The sequence below is a fragment of the Plodia interpunctella genome, chromosome 25 (genome assembly GCF_027563975.2).
Source record: "Plodia interpunctella isolate USDA-ARS_2022_Savannah chromosome 25, ilPloInte3.2, whole genome shotgun sequence".
Taxonomy (NCBI): Eukaryota; Metazoa; Arthropoda; class Insecta; order Lepidoptera; family Pyralidae; genus Plodia; species Plodia interpunctella.
This window is the reverse complement of record NC_071318.1, coordinates 1,068,931-1,093,059: the sequence shown is the minus strand read 5'-3', so window position 1 is coordinate 1,093,059 and position 24,129 is coordinate 1,068,931. Positions and strand designations below refer to the sequence as shown.

At 34.0% G+C, this 24,129-nt stretch overlaps 1 protein-coding gene across 1 annotated transcript in view; it reads right to left on the bottom strand.

Annotated features, from left to right (window-relative positions):
* The window catches only part of LOC128680763 (facilitated trehalose transporter Tret1-like), an 80,004-nt gene that overhangs the window by 41,353 nt on the left and 14,522 nt on the right, over nt 1-24,129 (bottom strand). Inside the window, exon 2 of the mRNA XM_053764145.2 lies at nt 22,028-22,056. The gene's annotated coding sequence lies outside the window, so the exon portion shown is untranslated. The remainder of the gene's footprint in view (nt 1-22,027; nt 22,057-24,129) is intronic.

Sequence of the window (24,129 nt, the reverse complement as noted above, 5' to 3'; positions counted from 1 at the left end):
GGATGACCATGATACCTCATTGGACATTTCTAGGAATATGCATGGATTTTGTTTTTTTTTTTTCGAAAAATACCTAATTTTCATATTGAGTTAGGTTTATGGAGTAAAATAAGTTTTTTTGAGAAATATCATTTATGACGCAAGCTTTTGTTGTCGTCCAAAATATCTGGTGTTACTCAACCCGTGACAAAAAATAAATGCCCGTGCAGTAACGTAGTTCTCTCGTCGGGAGACGATCTTGGGTCATGGAAATTGAAGCGACTGGGATGATTTTTACTCACTAAGACAAGTGTGTAATTGAAATTGAACTAGCAATATTTAATTACAGACAGACAAATCGGGACAGGTTTGTAAAAATTACTGATATAATTGGACACCCGGGTGTCAATTACAATGGCCACATTCACCACTAACGACATCTGGCTGGACGCGCGGAATTCGCGGTTTTCAACCCTCGGTGCCATTAAAAGTGCACGAATTACGGCCGCGTAATTTGATAAGTCATGTTTCATTGTAATCACACGATATGCTTGACTAGTGATACCGTCAAGCGTGCGATGTAGGAAGGCGGAATCTGCGGGCTCCGACGCTCAACGGCTATGGAAGAAAACGGGAATACGCTCAGATGAGAGAGAGAGAGAGAGAGAGAGTATAAGACGCCCGCCGCGTCTTTTTCTAAGTTTTCTTCTTTTAAACCATGGATCGGGTTTTGATCAAGCTTTCACTGTTGTTTAGACAATTTATTAAAGAAAGTGACAAATTTCCTTGGGTTGGGTGATGCCCAGAAAACATAAAAGTGCCAAGAGGTTAAACAAATGAGGCTTCTCTGGCCACAGCATCTTTAATTAACGGACCACACCATTAATTTGCCATTACCTTCCCCATTTTATTCACTAAATTATCAAAGCAAGTGGTGGTCTATGAAAACTATTACACATGAGTCAAATTGGCATGTGGGTGGGACGAGTAGGTTTCGAACCTGGGACCTTTCGAGGTCTTAATCACTAGACCACCATCGTACCGCTTCAACTTGACCGCTTCGCTCTAGGAAATACCCTTTTAACCTAAAGGTTCTTTATGGCTGGCAATCCTATCCTGTGAAAGATCGTAAAACATAGATTTACCGCGAAACAAAAATAAGGTTTTTTTTATTATGTCATATTTTATTAAATGTGGCACACGTGGCACATTGTTACGAAACATTTTTATAGTGATTTCTATAAACTTTTACTTTATGTTTGGAGTTTTTTGTTACATAGCTCAAAATGTCACTATAATTGTGCACACTTAAATTGTAACATAACCTTAAAATGTAATTGCTTCCGAGGTAAATATTGATTTCACACTAACACCTGGCAGAACTTAACATTGTAAAGATCAATAAATTATTATTTTAAAGTTCTTTTTTAATTAAAATAAAAAATATATTTTACTATATTTATTAAAAACGCTAGGGTAAAATCGTAATAAAAGTCTACGTCACTCCTTTCGTCTATTCTCTTTTTCATCAAAATCGGCCCAGTGTTTTTTGAGTTTATTCATTACAAACAAAAAAAAAAAACAAAAATATAAATCTTTTCTCTTTATAATATTAGTATGGATTTAAATAAAATTATACTGCACATGTAAAAAACACATTCTCAAAATCACTAAATCCTTTAACTCATAGTAATTAGTGAACTAATTGGTTTTTCTTTGTATACAAACATTCGGGGAACGTTGTATAAATTGGTCTCGATTCGAAGAAATTCGCCTTATCTTGAGCGTTGACAGTTTTATCTGTCAAGTGTGTTGAGGAGGCGAGGTTAGAAGGAATTATTTAAATAAAATCATGGTCATGAACAGTTATATTTTATTTGTTACTAGCGGGGTCTACACATAATAAATTACTAATATTATAAATGCGACAGTAAGTCTGTATGTTTGTTACGTCTTCGCGCTTTATCTGCTCAACCAATCTTCTTGATATTTTGCATACATGTAGTTCGCTAACGGAGAAAGTCATACCTTTCATTTCGGAAAAATAAATGTACCCGTGGAAAATTCACGCGAGCGAAGCCCCGGGCAAAAACTACTAGTCTATAATTATGTCGATGATTTCATAATACAACATCACAAATACGGTATATATAAATTTTAGGTGCCAATAAAAAAGTCTCTGTACTGAAATTCTCTGCGCTACAGTAGCAAACAAAAGCAACGCAATAAAAACTACTAAAAAGTTTGAGAACCGCTGGACCTAACCACTCTGAGAACCTATCAGCGGCAAGATATGCATGTTTCTCAAAAGGTCCTCTATCGGACACTTCACGTCAATAGTTTTGATAAAGGGCCGATAAGTTTTTGACGTAACTCGTGTATTTGAATGTGAATGTAAACATATCTTTCCGCCAGCAACTAATATGGCTGTATGACATGTCTGTGAATTCATATACACGTGTATGTACTATGATTTATAAATGTGAAAGTATGTTTGTCCTTTTTTCACGTCAAGGAACATTGGGTTGATCGGTGTGGAGATAGTCGAAGAGCTAGAGAGCTATTGAATTGACGCAAACGGTCAAAAACTAACTATATGACGTAATAACTATTTGTTTTATTACAAAGCAAAGGGGTGAAGCTGTTAACTGAAGTATTTGTAAAAAGATTTACAACTTTCGAGTAAAATATTGCCTACAGATGTTTCGCGATGCAACATAGTAACCTCCTGTTCAATTTTAAACTCTATTCCTTTACAAATATGATTGGAAATCAAGAAAAACATTTTGAACGTCCTCCTGATAATTTTTATTGCATTCTAAACTCTATCCCATTGGGAATATGATTGAAAATAGAAGTGAACTATTGTGAATGTCCATATGTGTAAAATTCGTTGAGACATTCCATTTGACGACCTCGGTGGCGCAGTGGTAAAGTGCTTGCCTCTGAACCGAGAGGTCCCGGGTTCGATCCCCGGTCGGGTCATGATGGAAAATGATCTTTTTCTGATTGGTCCGGGTCTTGGATGTTTATCTATATATGTATTTGTTATAAAATATAGTATCGTTGAGTTAGTATCCCATAACACAAGTCTCGAACTTACTTTGGGGCTAGCTCAATCTGTGTGATTTGTCCTAATATATTTATTATTTATTTATTTATTGTGCCAATACGGAAGCGTTTGGTAGTTGAAACGAAAAGTTTTTGGGACACTCGACACGAAAAGTTATTTATCAACTTGCTTTTTATATTTGTACGCATTTTTGGCATGGAATTAGTAGCTATTTAAATACTATGTCACCTGTTACATATAGTAAGTAATGTTAATAAACTTAGTCATGTCCCAGTTTAGTCCCAGTTAGCAGTTACTCATTGGCGCAAAAATATTGATTCTATTCTGTTCTGTCCTGTACCGGCTAGTGGTTAGATGGTGTGATGCTGGGTCCACCACTGAAGAGTGCACAGACAACTGAACCTAGTTTAGGTTCAGTTGTCTAGACCACGCTTATATATGTTTGGTACCTTCTCGATCTCCTGCCAAGCGATTGCTCCACTCGAATGTGAATCTTTGGCGCTAACTCTAAGCTAACTGATTCGTAAAACATATAATAATTATTGTGGATAATTTGTGAAACGGGTAAATTAAATATATTATAAAATAGCAAATATTTTCTTGTCATAATTCCTACGCAAGCAAATACGCAGTGCGCCTTAAGTAAGCATTGACAATTTAAAAAAAAATCTCAGTAATAATTAGTTCAGAAATTTACAGACAATTGTCCTGATTAAATTTGAATTATACTTATAATATTTCTCTGAACGTCGAAAATTATTACGGAATCACTATTGTTGTGAAAAAATGCCTACGGAAACTCTAAACAGTCCCATATATATCGTGAGAATATATTTTATAATCAGAAGAATAAAATCACTTTAGTTGTCAATTGTACAATTTGTACATCTGGCTAGGAAATACCACTTAGGAAATGCACCGTAGTCGTAGCCATATTGCATATTTACAGAACGTCAGCACGACAGCTTATCTGTCATACAAAACGTAACATAATCCCATACCAGCTTGCTTGTTAGGTTTTTATTTTTAATGCTTAATTGACAATTGATTTATATTATTTACTCTCAACCATGGATTTAATAAGTACTTCGTCGCAACTAGCTATTTAAAAATAATAATTAAGTACTGGCCACTTACATATTTTTTTAAAGCTTGCCTTCTGTGAAGATCTCTCGCCTAAATCGATAGACGTGTTATTAATTGTCGTATTTTGAAGCATGGTAATACAGATTTAAGAATCTATCTCCAAGTTCTCAGAAAAAACATGTCTTTTTGGCAGAAGGGCACTCAGTGTGTGTTAAACATAAAAAAAATCATTTGGGTCAAATATTTACATATGTGTACTAAATTCAATTGGCTCAGTAATGAGCACACTAGCAGTGAACATCATACGGACAGACAGACTCAATAGTTACGTTATAAAGGTCCTAAGAAAAGTAATAAAAAAAAAAGTTCTAACTTTATGGACTAAACATATCAGTTTCCACAACGGAAAAGCCATTTCAAAAATGGCTACTCATATCAATCTATTTTATTACAGTCATAAAAACAGCATATCTGTCTGTCGGTCCATCTGTCACCAGATACGTGATAGCAGTAGTCTGGGAGGTTGCGACCTGAATATGGGCGTCAGATTGGAAACATTTTTTCAATCATTAATCAAGTAGGTTCGTAATATATTATTATCTGAAGATCTGAGTGCTTAGTCCGGGTTGGTATTTTACTTCACACCGTAGAATCGAAGTGAGGCGCCATTGCGACGCAACGATAACCACACTGCAAGGTGAATGGTTCGCTGCGTGTCACTTCGAGTTGATTCGTTGGTGGGAAGTGAAATTCAAACACACACTAATCCCTCAGATTCTATATCCGAATCCGGATTCTATATCCGAAGGTTTATCTTTAAAGAAATCAACGAAACACAGTCACGTAAGACGTTTCACATGATAATTTGTATTATAGACTAGCTGCGCCCCAGGGCTTCGCTCCCGTGGGAATTTCGGGTCATAAAGTATTATGTGTATGCAAAATTTCAAGAGGTTGAGCAGGTAGTGTGAAGAGGTAACAACTTACTTTCGCATATATAATACAAGTTAGGATATATCGTATCATTGACTAACAAAACGCTTTCCTATCGGTCTATACATATAATTACATGCCATACGAGTGTGAAACAATTTGTAGATGACTCACTGTTTTCTTAACTCGTTCCAATTCTAACTGCAGTTAACCACACATAGTGATAAAACTCTGTCAAAACGATTTGTAGTCGCGTTGGCGTTTAGAAGCTTAGGGGGAATTACACTGCATCGTGATAAGTATTATCAAGTAAACTAGCTGCGCCCCGGGGCGCAGGAATTTCGAGATAAAAAGTACCCTATGTGTTATTCCAGGTTTTTCAAATTTCATAACAATCCGTCCAGTAGATTTTGCGTGAAAAAGTAACAAACATCCTCACAAGCTTTTATAATATTAGTGGGACGTAATCTTTTTTTCTGAATAAAACTATGTAACGTTCCCATAGTTTCTGTTCTTATGTCGGAGTTATGAGGCAGGTAGTACGGTGCTAAATCTGAACTTCCTTCTTCGAAGTCGGTTCATAAGCTACTGTTGAATACAGCTCAAGTGTTATCGAGTAGCTATAAATGTGTCTATCATTATAAATTACACCATTTATGAGCTATAGTGTAAGCGTAATGTATAATATAGGTACTAAAACGGGATTGGATAAAATCCGGTCTTAAAAAGGCTAGGTTTACATGATGGAAGATTTCTATTTTATATCCTTAAATATATACGTGACGACCTCCATGGTCTAATGGTCATCACGCCTGTTACACTGGAGGTTCCGGGTTCGATCCCCGGTCAGGTCAACATGGAAAATGATCTTTTTCTGATTGGCCCGGGTCTTGGATGTTTATCTATATATGTATTTGTTATAAAATATAGTATCGTTGAGTTAGTATCCCATAACACAAGTCTCGAACTCACTTTGGGGCTGGCTCAATCTGTGCGATTTGTCCTAATAAATTTGTTACTTAATTTTATTTTATTATTATTATTAATTTTATTAAATTGTCGGTGTGTATGTGTGTACATATGTGTACTAAAACTGTGCATACACAGCTTTAGTCGATCAGGATTGAGTCCACAACTGGAATGTACAGAGGTAGCTCTCGAAATGTACGTTTTCATTGCAACAATATGTAATCATCATTCAAATATATTCGTACTAGCTTTTGTCCGCGGCTTCGCCCGCGTGAATTTGAAACAAACATGATTTTCACAAATTCCTACAAATTTACAAACTACAAACTTACTTGACTATACTACAAACTACACTTACAAATTCCCCTTTCCTACAAATTTTCACCACCCCTGTTAGACATTTGGGGGTTAACTTTTGAAAAAAATAAATAGCGTATATGCGAGCTACATACATACCAAATTACATCAAAATTGATCCAAAAGTTTAGTCGTGAAAGTGGAACAGACATTACTTACAGAGCTACTTTTATTTACAACAATCAACCCCTAAATTACTATAATGAAGGGTGAAAATGCACGCGGACGAAGCCGCAGTAAAAAGCTAGTTACTCTATAGACAAAAGATTAAATAAAGTTAAAATTTAACTGAATCAATTAAATAATTAAATTAAGCAATAATGGATCATGATCAACAAAATTACCATTTAGTTCGTGCCTATGTAAACAAATGTAATTAATATAACTTTAACGAGATTGTCAACAATACTAACGATCCCGTGGGAAATTTGTGATAAGTGATTAATTAGGTGACGAAATGAGTTTATATCATTTGAGACTAGATTTGCCTGGCTTTATAAAAAGTTTTATCCTGCTCTCCGACTATATCTACAACAAAAAACACGGCAATCCCTTTTGTTTTGACATGAGTGTATACTAAGTGCGCTCCGGGACTTCGCCCCCGTGGGAATTTCGAGATAAAAAGTACCATAGGTATGTGATATTCCAGGTTATATTCTACCTGCGTACCAAATTTCATAACAATCTGTCAAGTGGATTTTTTGTGAAAGAGTAACAAATATACATACATCTTCACAAACTTTCGCATTTATAATATTATAGTATAACGTCTGTCTATTATGCTTTCACGGCTGTACCGTTAGACCGATTTTGATTAAATTTGAGATAGATATAGTAAAAGACATAAGATCAAAGATAGGCTATTCGTTTTTAAAATTTCAACAAGTATATTGTTCTAATAGTGGTTGAAAGTTTTCATGGAAAACTTCTATTATGGTTATAATGTTTTGTGTATGTAGTTAAATCAATCAAAATCAGGAGCGTTTTCCAGGTTTCCTCATCAGCTGTTGAACGTCGGAGCCCTGGGTCCACTTCTATAGGATAAATGCGTACTAATATTACAAAGTAAACTTTGGGACCCCTTCTCGTCTCCTGGAATCGTTTTTTTTTTGTTTATTGTAATTCTAGATGTTGCCCGGCGTTTCGATCCCGTAGGAATTTCGAGATAAAATATAGCCTATAGCAATCTTGAATAATGTACCTTTCTGATCATGAAAGAATTTTTGAAATCGGTTCGGTAGTTTCGGAGATTACCCGCCACAAACATACAAAGTCACAAACTCACAAACGCTTATCTCTTTATAATACTGAATAGGTATTAGGTTTGTTTAGTATTTAAATTGGTGAAAATAATTTGTGGAGTTATTATAAAATGTCGGCTTGTAAATAATCTCGTGCCGTCAATAAGAATGGAGAACCACACCGTGTCAAGTGTCAGTAACTTCTCTCAAAGCAACTATTATTATGATGCATTTGAAAAGGCAATATGCACTGTGTGCAGATCCAATAAAGGTCATTATTGTATGCCCGATTCACCACTTGAGAACGCATTCAACTTTCGATTTGAAGTACTAATCTTTGCCCGTGGTTTTGTTTGATATATGGTATTGATAATGAACAATATACCTTTGTCTGTCTGGTCGTATTATTACTAGCGGCCCGGCCCGGCTTCGCTCGGGTAAAAACTTAATAAATTACACACGTAAACCTTTCTCAGGAATCACACAATATCTATTTGTGAAAGCCGCATGAAAATCTGTGCTGTATTTGAGTTCATCGCGAACAGACAGACGGACGCAGCCAGAGGACTTTGTTTTATATTATGTAAGGATAAGAAATGACTATATTGATTGTCTGACGTAACCCTTTGGCGACGCAATTTTTGCGTTGAGAACCACACATAAGAATCTTATTTTTTCATTTCACTATATTATTACATATTTAATTTACAAATTGCAATCAATATTAGTCCAGTATTATGATGTCAAACAATACCAATAGGTACTTAATATTGTTTGAAATGCAAACAATTTTGTTTGACCAAGAAATGAAAACATACGGATCTTTTTCGATCGCTGTTTTAAGTGTTTACATACGGTGTTTAATTTGGAAACAGTGTTTGCAAAATCGTTATATTAATAGTTTAGTTGCCCTTGGCATTGAATTTCGTCTGATATTTATAAAAGGTACCTATAATTTTGGATTAAGAATGGCGTTGAAAATGCGCTCATGAGAATGAGGCCTTACCTCTCGTTCGCATGGGCGTATATTTGACGCGCGTCTAAAATACGTCAGTATAGATTATTATTATATGAGTTCTTTAATATGGTAGCGGTTTTTTATTGTATTTTGAGGGGTCGAGCGCAGTGCATTAGACGGCAAGTTAAATGTTAAATGTCAAATGGAACTCCAGTTACAGTTTTATCATAAGTATAGGTAAGACATGATGCACAAAAACTAAATATGTAAAAATATGTAATATATTGTGACACAAAAAGAAATTAAATCGTTTTTGCCCAGCGATTGGACACAACATCCACAAGCTATATAAAAAAAAACGTGTTGCACTCCGGGAGTGCCGGCAGAAGAGAAAACTTGAATATAACGTTGTGCATTTTTGACATTTACGAATTTTCGATCAGGTCACGCTTCCTGACTCCTGATGCTAGTTTAACATTTTTTACCCATCACAAGAAGTGCACAACGCCGCTAAAGTAGTTTTCACTTTTCAAAAATATTTCTATCGCACGTGATAATAACTAACAATTTTACAGATGTTTTCGATAAGCGCTCGCAAAATCTCATGCTAACACCACTGATCAGAACTAAGTGGTATTTCAGTACCAGTCCGGGCACGCGCTGTACTACATAAAGTAACATTTCCTTCGAAAGAGAAACTACATGATTACCACCAGCGAAGTAAATGTAGAAACAGTCTGATATAAGCTATGTATTATAATCCGCTAGACTTGGCCGCTATTCTGTGATTCACCGGTGATTCTCGATATCGTGTTCGAATTTTTATCATAGGTTTTCGAATTGTTTTTTTTTTCTGCAATAGGGTGAATTTCACGACTGTTTGAACGCGACGTGTAGCGTTTCATTAGTGTCGCACATTGTTTTAAATAAAGAATCTTTTTTTTTATTTATTAAACATATATAAAATTAAGCTTGTACCAGTACTTTACTTATTTATGAAATAGGATAATTAAATTGATTACTGTGTATGGTACAATTTAATAAACACTAATGATAGCCCACGGTGGCGTTCACAACGCTCGTGAAATTCTCTCATTACCGTTTTATTTAGGTTCGTTTTAGTTATTTAGTTTTCACATTAAATTTAGTTTAACATGTTTATGTTTACAATGATATAAGTTTGTGAGTTTGTTGTTTTGTTAGCGTTTAGAAAGACATTTATTGCTGTCATATTCTTTGTTTTAAATTCGTTATATATGTCAAAAAAAAACGTTATAAACAGAGAGTTTTGCCATCACTGCCATCCTTTTATATGACACAAATGAAACTTAATTTTACGATTAGGAATAGTTTTCCAATAAAATATAATTTAAATGCATATTGAAATTGACTTGGAAAGTGTGGAAACTTGATATTTTCATGCGAAATTTATTCACAGTCATGAAATTCAACATTGAGCCCTTGAATATTGATGCCACGTGCCTACTTACGTAGAATGGATGTATGTTCTATACTTTATTTTCTCTTGTCGAGTTAAGGTCTATCGACCGTATGCCCTGGTGTTAGAGCTTTTGTTTACTACTGCCATTTATTTAAATACATGACGACACTTACGGCTCACACTAAGCACTAAGTTTGTATCAATGTTGGGCTCTTTAAGAAAAAAAAAAATAAAATGGCTTGTCGACAAAAGTTATAACAGTCTGAGCGATTTCTATGCTGACAATATTTGCATGCTATAATATTTTTAGTTAAACATGTTTTTGTACATACGTCACAAATCACAAATCTTTATACCTACCATGGATTTGAGCAAATAAAAATTGAGATTATTATAATTATCGCAGATGGACACAAACACAGAAACTGGCACAAGGTAGGTAGATAGATATAACATTTATTCATATAAACAACACATCCAGTACTGCAGCCAACATTGTGATATCAAGTACAAATATTTGTTCGCGCTCAGAATCGAACCTAAGACTTCGAAATAGCGGGCGGGCGTGGTGACCACTACGCCACGGAGGTCGTCAAAATATAATAATTTTGAAGCATCATATGCCACTTAATCATCTTCTTCTATGGATGGGTAACTTCTCTATGGGTGGGTAACATCCCTATGGGTGGTTAACTTCCCTATATGTGGGTAACTTCCCTATGGGTGGGTAACTTCCCTATGGGTGGGTAAGGAGAATGGGCCATAACTACGCGGGTCCCGTGCGGATTGCAAACATATCCACAACTAGTTGCGTGTCTGGGCTTCGCTCCCGAGGGAATATGGGGATGTAACATGACGCAATGCACCAATTTCTGGATTTGACTTCAGCGAGTAGATTTTCAGTAAACACGGTGTATATTGTACTGTAAATGCATGGAAATGTCTAAGATTTGAATAAATTTGCATTATATTGTTACAAAACTCATTCATAATTGGCGATTGACGTTCATTCACATTGTAATGTCAAATTGCGTCAATGGCATTGGTTGGCGCATAATTATGAAATTTCCTTGAAGTTGTTAGGGTTCAGTCTAGGAAATAAATCTTACTTCCTACTGATATTATAAATGCGAAAGTTTGTGAGGATGTATGTGTGTGTTTGTTACTCTTTCAGGCGAAATTTACTGGACTGCAATCTGTCCAGTAAATTTCGCGTGAAAGAACAAATTTCAGAACAATTTATGGAATTTGTTACCTGGAAAAACACATAGGGTACTTTTATCTCGAAATTCCCACGGGAGCGAAGTCCCGGTGTGCAGCTAGTATACTATATTTTAATTGAATAATAACTAATAATTTATTATTATAGACGTTTATCAGTAAGGGCAATTTAATTAATACTAGATAAAGTATTTCAGTAAAGAGTATTAGTTTTCTATAATACAATGTGGTCACATTTGACTAAACGGATTTTGGTGGCCAACGTTTACAATTTAGTCAGCTTGCGACTACATTGTAAACTATATTACTTTCTAAGAAAATTCTTTATCTACTGTGGCTTATTCTATATTTTTTGTTTTTGTTTTCGGTAACATATAAAAGAAATTAATAAAAATGTGACGGAGGCGCTAGTGTACGAAAACAAAGCGCCTTAAAATATTTGCGTATGCTCCAACCCTAACATTAATATCAGTCGAAGTCTAACAAGGTTAACTATAACTACTGGTTTTCCCACGCACTTTCTATCACTTCTAGGAATGGGCCTATTTACTGGATAGCTTTAGCTATGGATGACCACAGAAGATATTTGAGAGTATGGTATTGTAATTCGCTAGCTTTTATGATATTCCCGCCCGTGTGATATTCCAATAGGAGCAATTTTTTTTTCTATATACAAAATTTTAAGAAGTTTGGTAGATTAGAAAAAACGTAAAAAGGTAACAAATAAACAAACTTACTTTCTCATTTATAATACTTATTAATATTTGTCTACGCCAGTACACCACAACACTAGGCACGTCCCGCCCGCGTCCCCTCGCGCGGCAGCCAATGGCTATCGAACACGACAATTTAAATTTGATTCCTGCGCGCGCACTACAAATCTAGTTTTTTTCTATTGTTTTTTCCTGTCATTCGATTTCTGTTTTCCAATCAACCAATTTGTATGAACAAAGAAAAATATAGTTTTCTAATTTTTAGCTTGAAAGTATTTTATTTTATCTACCTATTAGTTCCGAAATAAACAGTATTTAAGTATTTATAATAACAGTTAGGATTGGGATTTATCCAATGCTTAATATACATTTTGTTTTGGATATAATTTATTTGTTTGCGAGTTAAATCTCACTTTCCTTTTGTCCTACAGAGCTTATACATTTTACATGTTTTATGATAAGTATGTCTGGCTAATAGTATCAGCTTCCAACGAGGGATCTCCTTAATAGTTACATACTACACATGATATTTTTGTCACACAATTAAATCAACAATATCTATCTGACGACACAAAAGCTTGTGGAAAATTTCCATTCGTGTAAAAAGAAAACTAGTTATTAATATATTTCATTTTGATCTCAGTTCAATAAACTCGCAAGTAATACGTATTTTAAATATTATTTATGAATGGGCATAAAAACGCACTTAACTTCATGGTTATTTATTTATCAATTTATGTACACGAAAAACTTAAAATATAAATTACATTATAAAAATGAGTACAAGGGTGCTACTTATTTCAAATGAAATCTCTTCCAGTAGACCCGCGAGAGGAGATGTGATACGTAAAGGCAGACTGGCGTGTGCATAAAATACCAAAAAAAAAATTAAAAAAAGAAAAGAAAACGAAAATTCAAATTCAAAAATAAAATACACATACGTACAAATATTGTACATAAATAATCACATCACATAAACTAAATATGCCTACTTAACTGGGATGAACTGGACAGGTAATAATCTTTGACTTTATTATATATATTATATTTATGTATATATGTTAAACAGTCACGGAAGAACATATAGGTAGAACACTAGGTCATATACAGGAAGGCTAATGGAAGATATGTCTATATGCATACGTGTTTGGAGTGAAAATTAAGTCTGGTAATCAAGTATATAAGGTAAGTTTTGCAAACTGGAGATTCTTCTCATAGGCATATGCCTACCTTAAGGCATATCCCTTAGTCGCCTCGTCCGACGTCCACGAAGACTTTACAACACATATGTGTAAGTAAGGTACTTAATTTTGTATATGTTTATTTTTGGAAAACTCACAGCTAATAACATAATATCCCATAATGCCATTAAATGGGGTCGGTTGGGGGCGAATGTTGGTAAAAAAGTTTATTTGTTAGACAAATTAAAAAACCCGTGACTTTCAATATTAATTTCGCTACAATTTTTGAACGGCTGAACCGATTTTGATCAAACATATCTAAGAACCACCGCATGAAAGTTAGCTATCAAAGGAAAAAAACGCATCCAAATCGGTTCATCTGTTGATGAGCTACGGTGCCACGTACACAGACATAGACACTTAGCGGTCAAACTTATAATATCCCTCTTTTTGCGTCGGGGGTTAAAAAATTGATAACAATAACAATTTATCCATAACGAAGTTATTGGGAGTCGAAATCGGCCTGAATTGCTTCGAGAAAAGGATGGTACGGCCGTGACGCTTTTTTTGCTCGACTTGGGGGGCACTACCGTGCCCCCAGATATCAATAATAATAACAACATACTATATTATCTGTCTTTTACCATGTTTCATATAAATAAATCATTTCATTTCAAGAGGATATGAAGTGGTTCTATTTTAGGGTGGTAACCACACGCCGCTCGGTTTAAGTAAATATCGTGTTATTTACACAATAAACATTATAAGTATAAGTTATAGACCCTAAGTTAATAGTATCCCGCTGAGAACTTAGCTTCACAAAAGCTCTGTAACCTAAGCTCACACAAAAGCTCCAAAATTATATGCAAATCTGCTAAATTGCACTCAATCCCTAAATGTTGGAGTTACACAACTTGCAGACGTATTTCGATATTTTATGGTATTATTAGCTTCTACCCGCGGCACCGTCTACTAAACACGGCACGACACACCCAAAACCGCAGTACACATAATTTCCCGCGCTGGGAATCGAACCCAGGACCACTAAATAGCGTACGAATATGGTGACCAATGAAATTAAAGTAAGTACAACTAAGGAGATTACAAAACATAAAAGTAAAAATTAACTAGCTAGCATTAATTCTAAACTCGCTCAAAATAAAATAATTTATTAATATCACTGTGTACGCAAAATGAATTTAACTTATACAATACATCCACAACAAGCTTCGTTAAAATGGTCAATAAACACATACCCATCACACGTCATAAGTCCACCCCGTATCGTACCAGGTGCAAAGGTATCAATTATTAATTATCTCAAAATTATCAAGTATCCGGGTATTTCTCAGTGAGTTCCGATAATTTTCTTGAGGAAGGATTCGTTTCCAAAATCAATCATATTCATAAAATTGATATTAAAATATTACAGATTAATTATAATATATAAATAATTACAAGTCTGTAAAACTATTTCTTGTCTTTGATAAAATTTGAAAAATTCATAATTGACGACCTCGGTGGCGCAGTGGCTTTTGGTTTTTTTTTTCAGTGGTTCCTGCCACTGAACCGAGAGGTCCTGGGTTCGATCCCCGGTCGGGTCATGATGGAATATGATCTTTTTCTGATTGGCCCGGGTCTTGGATGTTTATCTATATATGCATTTGTTATAAAATATAGTATCGTTGAGTTAGTATCCCATAACACAAGTCTCGAACTTACTTTGGGGCTAGCTTAATCTGTGTGATTTGTCCTGATATATATTTATTTATTTATAATTACAGCGCGACCGCAGCGGTCGAATCGCTCTGAGAAACACCATTCTTCCTGTATGCACTCAATAATGTACATGAAGTTTTCATAAGCTACTTAGGGTGAGTTGCACCAGTCAACTTTAACAAACAAAAAAAAGGCGTACTTTGCGTTTTTTCTTTGTTAAAGTTAACGTCAAAGTTGACTGGTGCAACCAACTTGAAGTTAGCTCGTAAGCTACTTAGAACACTATTAAAGTTACAACTTCAACCATGCTATTTAACTTTCATAAAGTTCTAAGAACGAATTCTTTAATAATATGAATTATGTACGTTTTGTCCGTCCGTCGATGCAGGTAGATGCCTTTTGTCTTTTGCCCGATTGCCGCAAAGGTGGGTTATGGTTTAAGTCTATTGTAAAAATAACGGTTAGATGGTCAGTGGTGAGATTTTTTTAAAATGATTCAAGTAGAATGAATTGAATGTCTAAATGAAAGCTAGTAACTTGACCACGATTAAGTGATTAGCATAGTAAAGCGAATGTTGGACAATATCCGAGCCGAAACACATTCGGCTGTGAAAGAACCGCGAATGAGCTGAGATGATTATGTTTTATTTAGATAACAATATTAACTCTCTAATTACTCGTGTGTTTATTTTAAAATTATGCCAACGTTTTTATGCACAGTAGCGCCATTTTGTAAAGGGCCATCGACTCGACTTTCAAAAATTATGACCAAAAACTACGGGACAAAAAATAAAACTTTAAACTCAATGCCGAATTTCATAAAAACTGACCCCAGCGTAAAGTAGTAACAAACATACCGACCGACAAACAATCGCGTTTATAATATTAGTAGCGTAATAAGGACTTATTTTGAGACCGTCACAACGGTACAGTCGACAGCACATCAACCTACCCAAGTTCACTGCAAACTCAACGCTATTGTCGACAAAGATGTGCTGTTGACTGTAGGTACTTAATATATTCGAAAACAAATGTTACTTTCTTTTTGATTCCAAAATATTTTAACCACACACGGTTAAAATATTTTGGAATCAAATTATAGTAACTTTTTTTTAAATAGTTATCTGCAGTTATACTTATAACGGATGACTAACACAAAATCTAGTATAATTTTATCGCGACACGTTATTTAGAACTCGAGATATTAACAATAATAAGCTAATTATCCAATAAGAATGAACAAAATTGATATTTCTTTCAGTGAAAATGTCAAGGCTATTGATAAGTTATACGTTTGTCATCCATAATACATGGATACAACAATTCATCCATACATAACAGGATACATCATCATACAGGGTTACTGGTATCTAACGCATATAACCTTCCAAAGGCGCATAAGGTACATAGATACTAAAATCTTTTGTTCTACGACATTTGTCTAAACGTAATAAATACACATTTTTTTCCTTTTTTTAGTTTTAATGTCGTTTCAACAAAACGTTAATTCTATGTTTGATTCCGCTACATAACGCTACCTGTACCGTCTCGTGTTGCTTGGCTATTACATAGAGTTAAGATGTGTAGAATCGCAAATTAGATTGTATTTTTTTATAAAGAAAAAAAAAAACTACGAAAAGTCGTAGAATAAAAGTTGCTTGTTTTGATGTACCCATGTAGTTTTTAGGGGGTTTTGCGTTTGATACCGGAAACCCTGTATAATCAACCAGTCAGTTCGTATATCCCAGTTTGTTTCGATACAGTTAAATATAGAGATCTGTGTCACATGGGTTTGCACGTTGTGTAACGAATGCTACTCAATGACTGAAGCTGTAATATTATGTTGCCTACTAGCTGCACCCTGGGGCGTCGCTCTCGTGAGAATTTCGTGATAAAAAGTATCCTATGTGTTAGTCTGGGTTATATTCTACCCGTGTACTAAATTTCATAAAAATCCGTCTAGTATATTTTGCTTGATAGTTAACGACACTAATTTGATATTGTTTTTTAACCCCCGACGCAAAAAATGCGGTGTTATAAGTATGACCGCTAACTGTGTCTATCTGTGTACGTGTCACCGTAGCTCATCAACGGATGAACCGATTTGGATGCGATTTTTTTTTATTTGATAGCTATATTTTATGCGGTGGTTCTTAGATATGTTTCAGTCGTTCAAAAATTGTTGTTTGTCTAACAAATGAACGTGTGTAAAATAAAATATAACAATTCCGAACATGAATATTCTACACATTCGAAACTAACGAGTAGGAACGAAAACGTAGGAAAGCTGAGCCAGGGTTCCGGCACTCAACGGCTGAGGAAACAACAGAGAAAACGCTCAGGTGAGAGAAAGAGATGTCATCTGAAAACAGAACAACCGGTTTTTATTTATCAGCTTAAACAGCTGAATTTAGTAAGCTGTTATTTAGTAAACTAAATATTAAATATATTAGGACAAATCACACAGATTGAGCTAGACCCAAAGTAAGTTCTATACTTGTGTTATGGGATACTAACTCGACGATACTATATTTTATAACATATACATATATATATAAACATCCAAGATCCGGGCCAATCAGAAAAAGATCATTTTCCATCATGACCCGACCGGGGATCGAACCCGAGACCTCTCGGTTCAGTGGCAAGCACTTTACCACTGCGCCACCGAGGTCGTCTAAACTTTACTAGTAACGAACACAAGCCAGACAGGTCGGCGGCTATTTTTATTTGGACCAGGGCTAGAAAACTGACTTATATATAGACTGCGTTGGAAATATTTATTTTAATAAACGTATTCGGGTGATTTTCACAAGCGTTTGAACGCGGCGTGTAACATTTCAATCGTGTCCGACATTTTTTTTTTTTTTAATGTTCAATTAAATTAACATTGTACCAGTACTTTACTTATTTATAAAATAGGATAATTAAATTGATTACTGTGTATGGTACAATTTAATAAACACTTATGAGAGCCCGCGGCGGAGTTCACAACGCTCGTGAAATTAACCCATTCTTACAAGAAAATTAGTATCTTGAAAATTTTCAGATTATTCACATTATTCCCGGGCTTCGCGGCATCACAACCCCGAATGCATCACACGCGCAGATGAGAGAGAGAGACAGTTAAAACTCACTTTTACTTCAGTAGTTTAATAGTTAACGTTAACCAATCATTCACACAGTTTTAAAATAGCTGAACCACCCATGTCGACCATGAAACGAGGGAATAAAGCGGGCCATTCATTGGTAAACAATTGGTCCAAATTGTTTATAGCTGTTTTGACGTTTTTAACTCCTGACTTTCTGAGCGCTGATGTTACAATGGGGTGTTAGGTACAGTAAACTGCATGGCTGCGTGGACCTTTATATATTGATAATAGAAGCGATATTGCAATGAATTCGTGTAAGCTGTTATACTGTACACTACACTTGAATTTATTTTTTGTGAGATAAGAAAACGTATATATAGAACCATTGCTAAATATATGTATATTTTTAGCTTTATTTAGATAAAACTAAACTCGATTAAATGTAAACTCGTGTATGACAAAATAATCACTGGTAACAGTATGTCTGCTTCTCAATCGTTTTCGTCGTTGTCACCATGCCTGAATGTTTATATAATATTAAAGGTCAAGACAAGAATATAGAAAATTATATTTTTATAATACCTGAGTCTTGGAAGTTCATCTATATTATGTAAATGTTATAAAATATATAATTTCGTTCAGTTCGTATCCCATAACACAAGTCTCGAACTTCCTTTGGGGCTAACTCAATTTGTGACACTTGTCTATATTTACCTATTTATTTAATTTCCACGTGATATCTCTTTTTTCCCAAATCGTGTATGCTTCGTGTGAAAAAAGCCAAGAAGCCACGTGCTTTATGTTTCATGGTAGCCCCCCCGTTCTTAAAGTCCTTGTTACTAGCATATAAACACCATTAAGTAGTAACAATTATTACACGTAATTAACTATTGCATTTAAAAATACATAAACACATTCTTAGTCTCACATAGACATAAATAAAATCATTAAACTCCATTTTTGGCACGTAAAATCAAACAAACATTTAATGAATGGCTTGCTCTAAACGGGCAATTAGTAGCTCTTATAATCTTTGATCATAAGATTATTACATTCTTGAGCCTAATCAACACAATAACTTTGTGGTCATACTAATAGCCTCATTAACTGGGAATTTATTATAGTTAGAACGGATAATCATATAGTTAGATTGTGAAACAATATTGTTTTTAAATAAATATTATTTCCCTTGATGATAATGAATTTGCTTTCGCGATTAGTCCGTTTTTTTATCAACAATGTTTTTGTATCCTAACTAATATTATAAATGTGATACTTAATACATACGTGTATGTTTGACGGATTGTTGTGAAATTTGCTAGACGGGTAGAATATAACCTGGCACAACACATACGATAGTTTTTATCCCAAAATTCCCACAGAAGCGAAGATAATACATAATATACAAGACTTACATGTATGAAGAAGAAGATAGAACTTTCTGTTTCTAGGCCAAATCATGGGCGAGGTCACAAACAAAAGCTAGCTAGCTATGTATATTAAGTTTGGTAAATAAAAAAATATATATACAAATAATAAACTCTTGTTATTTTCAGTTCGTTAACTTAAAGTGCAAAATCAAAATCAAAATCAAATCATTTATTCAGAAATTAGGCCTTCACAGGCACTTTTTCACGTCATATTCTAAATTAAATGATGTTTACCAAAGCTACAAACTACTAGCATTTCGGAACGACCACTGCTGAGAAGAAATGCCGAAAGAAACTCATTCAAACAGTGTTGGTCCCTATTATGCCAGAAGGGCTTACCATTTTTTAAATATAAATTTATGTATAATTTTTTATTTGTTCACTGGTCGTAAAGAAATTGGTTTAAACATTCTCAGAAAGACTTTGCTATATAAATCAATCAACATTATTTACATTCTACGAAATATATTTGGTTCGAAAGACGTTTGTTTACACAATAACATCCAGTTAAATACCGCGGTTATCTAGGTTAAGCGGTGGTAAACAGTCTGAATTCCAGGTTACTATATATTTACATCTTTTTTCGGGTTATTTAAAAAAATTGACGTTATGTTTAAAAAGAGTTCAAAGTAAACTTATAAATTTCGTAAAAGAAATGTGAACTTTTCAATAAAGTGAGATTAGCTGCAAGTTTTGTTTTGTTTTTAATTGCTATGTTGAAATAATTTTATATTGTATTTAAACTTTTATTATTCAACTCGAAAAGCTTTGCTTAGCCGTGGGACGAAATAGTAAAAAAATACATTTATAATCGCACTAGATGTTGCCCGGGGCTTCGCTCCCGTGGGAGTTTTGAGATAAAATATAGCCTATAGCAATCTTAGATAATGTACCTTTCTAATGGTGACATAATTTTTTAAACCGGTTCGATATTTTCGGAGATTACCCGCCTCAAACATCAAACTCACAAAGTCACAAACTCACAAACGCTTACCTCTTTATAATAATGGTATATTTATAATATTAGTTAGGATAAATACTAACTAATATTTTAAATGTGAAAGTAAGCTTCTTTGTTGGTTTTTTGTATGTTTATTACCTCTTCTCGCTCTATCTACTCAACCAATCTTCTTGAAATTTTGCATACATATAGTATGAAGTACGGAGAAGGATACCGTTCATCCCGGAAGAATAGTTGCTCCTGTGGCAAATCATGAAGCCGCTGGAAAAAACTACTAAACAATAATTATACATTTTTTTTTACACTAAGACAAATTGCTAATTAATAAATTTTAAGAAAAACAAACACGTTATAAAATAAAAAAGTAATTTAATTTGATCAAATGATTACTCAATTTTTTTCTAAAACAACTTTACTATGAGAAGTAACTGTATACATAAATATCTATCATGCCTTGCAGTAATGCTAAAAAAAGTAAAAAAAAAAAAACCATAATAAGCCATAATCCCAAAAAATCCTTACAACACCAACCAAATCACAAGCACTGAGCTGTCATTTAAAAAGACATTAAAATAAAAAACAATACATCGTGTAGTCATCAAACTTATTTTTTTCGTATAATTCGGACTTTTGGCTGCCGAATGGACCACCCAAGGACGACATATTCAAATGGCATTCGAATCCAAACTCTATGGCTGTTCATGAATTCAAACTAATCTACTTCTTTTTCTAACCAACTAGAGGTGAAAATACCTTGTATTGTCTATGATTATAAGGCAAAAAATTGTGATTACTCAACTTTTAAAATGTGTCTATAAAACTCTATTAAGAGAAATAATGCGTAGTCACTTCTTTAAATAGTCCTTAATTTGATGTATACCCTTTTATAAATTACAAAAACAAAAAGTTTAAAACTCAAATTGAACTCTGTAATAATACAAATAAGAATGAAATTAACTGAAGTGAAAATGATTTAAGAAATATTAAAAAGTTAAACGTTAGTGTGTGGTCTGAAGTTTGAAAGTTTTCGAACTTAATTAAGGTTTCAACAAAAAAAAAAGATTGACGCGTGTTTTGGTTGGTTTTAATTTTCTGTATTGCCATTTTGTCCGAAACAACTAAATTTTTTTATAAATAAACTTTGAAAATAACGAGATTATTGTAGTTCAAAAAAATAACTGAAACAAATGTTTAATAATAACGTTACTTTAGTTACAATTAATTTAGCACAAAAATCAAAAAGAAACAATCTAACCTATGAACTTTTAAAAATGCTAAAAAATCTTTTTTTTTTCTTATAAAGTGGCCAGTATCCATTCTTTTTTTTTTCATTGTACTTATCTGTTTAATTAAATTGTCATTCCATTACAAGGAAAGTTCGTGGCATCTCTAATCGAAAGAGCGGTGACTTAACCCAACTTTAGAATTTCTAAAACCATAACGCCCCATAATTAATTTGTTAAGGCCAAGTGTTACCTCTTCATAGTCTTATTTCCTCATATTTAGGTCATTACGTGGAATGAAACACACACGTTTCGCGCAATAAACTTATTACAAACAAAATAATATATAAATAAAATGAATTAGCAAAAACTTCATATAATTATGTATTTGAACACCTTTAATTATGACAAGTAGGCAATTAAAATAAATACTTCAAATTTACCACATACCATTAAAACTTCTCATGTGTGACGTTTATCTGAAAAAAAAATACAAAAATTTAAAAATTTGATTTTATTATACATACATTCTACTTACAACAAGCGGTGGAATTTAAAAAAAAATACTAAAAAAGTAATAAACAAAGGAATCCAATTACAATAATACAAAAATATGATACGATCTAGAATATAAAATTAAAGAGACATTTACAAATCTGACGTTAAATCGAAATGACTATCCTCTTAAGCTCGTAACCATTGCGAATTTACAATTAAAAAATAATCCCCCTGAACCATTAAAGCAGGTTTTTAGAGTTTCGTAAAAAATAAATAATAAATTTTTGTGTCTAACAATTTTCCTTTTACGATGCAATCTTGTATGCCTCTCTATCATCCCCGCGTGTTCCCGGTTATATACTGGGCTGTGACGCTACGAAGCCCATGGTTTACGTATAAAGTCAATTACATTCTGAAGATTTGGCTATGCTTTTACAACCGGTCGCCGTTTACCCGTTTTGTATACACAAAACGTTAGTCGTATCGTACGACATCCAGAGTTTTCATTTGAAGTGGTACTATTCTAGGGCGGGGGATCACACGACACTTTACAATCTTGTGTGATTCAGTGAAAAAGAATCATTCTTCACATTTTATCGTTATATACTCATTGAAAACTTTCATATGTATATGCAAACAACAATTGGTAATTAAAAAATAATACAATGAACATGTTACAAGCAGACTTTCCTTAAAATACATAACTTAATGTTAAGTTACGACTTTGCCCTAAACGTAGGTCAATATTCAATCGGTGTTAAGCTTGCTGACCAACTGTATACTGACACACAAATATTTTATTAAATTGGCTTTTCTTGTCTAGGTTAATTGCTTGCCCATTTACCATTCCAGTTTAAACACTAACCCCCTTATTAATAAAAACGTCATTTTCCCTTCCGTCAACGTCCCTTTTACATAAAAACTCATATTTCTTATATTAACAAAAGCAACTATTTGCTAATATTCGTATTTGTATTCTACCAAAAATTTGGTTATGTTTGATTAAGATAGACGGAAGGATAGGCGGTAGACTTTTGCCCAGCAGTGGAACACGTCATCTAAAGGTTAAAAAATATATTCTTTCCGGGGTAGACAGAGCCAAGTTACGTTAAGTTACGAAACTCAAGGGCCACGTTTGTTATACTTTAACTTAAATATACGGAACCCATAACAATATAAGCAAACTGTTTCTACTTTGAACTTATTTTCTGTATTAATTATGGTTTAATATAGTCATCCACTTCGCCTTAATACGATTGTGTGGCTGTCTGTCACCAATTACAGGCTTGACGAATGCAGACACCAGGCGCTGTTTTTGACAAGAAATGGTCCGAAAATGGACTTTTTCAAAATTATCCATTTTAAGGAGGCCTTAAACGATCAATATTTTGTGCAATGTGGGTCGCGACTTGATCTGAAAATCAAATAAATAAATAAATTTATTAGGACAAATCACACAGATTGAGCTAGCCCCAAAGTAAGTTCGAGACTTATGGGATACTGACTCAACGATAGTATATTTTATATCAAATACATATATAGATAAACATCCAAGACCTGGATCAATCATAAAAAGATCATTTTCCATCATGACCCGACCGGGGATCGATCAAAATCAAAATAAATCAAACAAAAAAACCTGTTCCCCTGTGCTGTGGGCGACAGGCTCCTCAGTAGACATTTACAGCGTTATTTACTGTTGTATAAAGACACATTATATGATTATTTAACTTAAATTAAATGGAATGTAAACATTATAAAAAAGTCTAGCCCTTTGTCAGTTTTCGGTCCGTGACCGAAATGGTATTTTTGCGTAGTTTAGTAATTAACATTGTTGGAAAGTTAACTAAATTTTATCACGGAACCCGATTTTTCCCGCGACGTTTTTCTTTTAATGTATCCAACCTAGAACTGGTGGTTGTGTAAGGGTTAAGACGCCCGCCTATGGATCGAAAGGTCCCAGGTTCGAATCCTATTCGTGCCATGTGGCACAAATAGGACACGAAAAATTGTGTATTTGTTCATTAATCCATATTTCTTTCAGCCTCAAATTG